The sequence below is a fragment of the Pteropus medius genome, unplaced genomic scaffold (assembly GCF_902729225.1).
Source record: "Pteropus medius unplaced genomic scaffold, Ma_sr-lr_union100, whole genome shotgun sequence".
Classification (NCBI taxonomy): Eukaryota; Metazoa; Chordata; class Mammalia; order Chiroptera; family Pteropodidae; genus Pteropus; species Pteropus medius.
In genome coordinates, this window is record NW_024353907.1 from 2502242 (window position 1) to 2504603 (window position 2362).

Genomic DNA, 2362 nt, shown 5'->3' on the forward strand with positions numbered 1-2362 from the left:
AGTGGATCACAGAAGCAGACATTGGCCATCTTCATATCTTATACAATACACCTCGTAAACCACACCCAAGCAAGTAGGACAACTTCTGGTATCTAAAGATATTTCTTCCCTATAGCTGATTTAGCTAGTTGGCTCACTTGAAAATTTTCCACCCTTAAAAATCTCCACCTTTCTTCATTGTCTTTGGAAACCTCATTTGTTAAAAACAATTTAGACAGAATTGAGAAAAACAAAAGGCAGACAAAACAACAAACAGAAGAGCATTTCGCACGTCCTGGGCAGCCTAATCTCCCCCATTGGCTAAACCGTCACTCCCTACTAGATATCTGCACTTGAATGACCTACAAATTCAACAAGTTTAAACCAACTCTACATTATCCTTGAAGCTACTTAAAGAAACAACAACAAATTCAGTCACTTCTTTTTCCCTTCCCTTTTCTCCCACAGTTAAACAGTCATTTATCATGTACTTGCACCACCTAGGCTGTGGCTTGCATTCTCAAGGCTATCCTTTAAATTATTGCAATGGCCTCTCAATTGGCTTCTTTCTACATTCTCTTGCTTCTCCCAGTCCCACCCCAACCCAATCTATTCTGTCACTAGATCTTCCCTACTAAAACCTGACTGCAGTTGACCCTTGAACAACACAGGTTTGAACTGCACAGGTCCACTTATACGCTGATTTTTTCCGATAAATACTGTAAATATATTTTCTCTTCCTCATGATTTTCTTAATAACATTTTATTTTCTCTAGCTTACTTTTAAGAGAAAAACCACAGGCCCAAAACAGCACAACTTGTCCTAAAAGCCCGTGATAGCGAACCTAGATTTAATACCTGATCTAACTGAAGTTTCTTTCTTCCTTCCTTCCTTCCTTCCTTCCTTTCATTTTTTTCAGGCGAGGCAACCCTTGGTTGACCTCGCAGATTTCAAGGACCTTGTCAGTTTACAATCCCTAATTTTTTTATTTTTTATGCCTACAGCACCTGGTCTTCCTAAGTGGTCTCCCATCCAAGTACTAACTAGGCCCGACCCTGCTTAGCTTCTGAGATCAGACGGGATCAGTCTTGTTCAGGGTAGCATGGCCGTAGACTTTTTTGTTTTTTAATTGCAGTTTCAACCTCTCCCAGAAACATAATCTTAATCACCCAGTCTGGAATTTTCTGGTCAAGCACTACTAAAGTAATCTGTCAATTGGAGCCTCTCCAACCCACCTTTCTCACCATAGAAAGAAGAGGCAATCTGCACAATAAAAACTCTTCTAGTTCTCTTCCCCCAAAGAAATGTGTCCCCCTCCACAAAATAATCTTTTCTTTTCATTTGTTAATAGCTCCCTTGCCCCACCCTGCTTCCTATAAGAAAGCTTCCATTTTGTACAACCCCTCAGAGTGACTTTCTAGTTGCTAGATGAAATGCTTCCCAATTCATAAATCACTTAATAAAGACAATTAGATCTGCAAATTTAGTAGGTTGAATTTTTTTAAATACTTTCTTGTAAGAATGCCTTATATAATACATATAACTACAAAATATGTGTTAATCAACTATGTTATAAGTAGGACTTCCAGTCAACTGTACACTGAGTAAGTAGTTAAGTTTTGGGGGAGTCAAAAGTTATCCCCAGATTTTCAATTACGTGGGTCCAGCATCCCTAACCTCCACATTATTCAACAGTCACCTATATATCCTTTCTCTACTTAAATAATTGCAACAATTGCCCATTACAAGATAAAGTCTAAACCTCTCAAGCCATACTGCAAGGATGGGCAAACTTTTTCTGAAAAGAGCCAGATTGTAAATATTTTAGGTTTTGCTAGTCATGTATAGTCTTTGTCACAGCTGGTTGGGGTTTTTTGTTTGTTTTTAACAGTTCTTTATAAGAATCATTCTCTGCTCACAGACTACAAAAACAATATGTGGGGCAAATCTGGCCTAAGGTCATAGTTTGCTGACCTCCCACATACAGAACCCTTTACATTTTGGACCCAAGTTACTTTTGGCCCCCTACTACAGCTTGTTCCAAGTTTCCTTCTTTTATACACCCACTGAACTTGTTAAGTTTTCTGAATACACATTCCTTTTTCCAATATTTTTCATGATTGGTTAATGTTCTTTTTCTCTCTAAAAGCAATGGCTCCCTTTTCTGCCAGGCAACACTCAGACATAATTTAAGACACATTTGAAAAGTATTTTCTGCATAATTTTTCTCTATTTCCCCCATAGACCTCCCTCCCTTCTTTATGATTCTTGTGTTGAATTTGAAGCAGATAGTTTAGCATTTTCATTTGTGCTGGCTGGAAAATTACTGCTTGGCTATCGCCCATGGGAACATAGGCTATCACCCATGGGAACATAACATTC

General features: G+C 38.4%; 1 pseudogene; it reads right to left on the minus strand.

Moving 5' to 3' along the window:
• Positions 1–975: 975 nt before the first annotated feature.
• On the minus strand, positions 976–1094 carry LOC120593711 (uncharacterized; annotated as a pseudogene).
• Positions 1095–2362: the final 1268 nt, after the last annotated feature.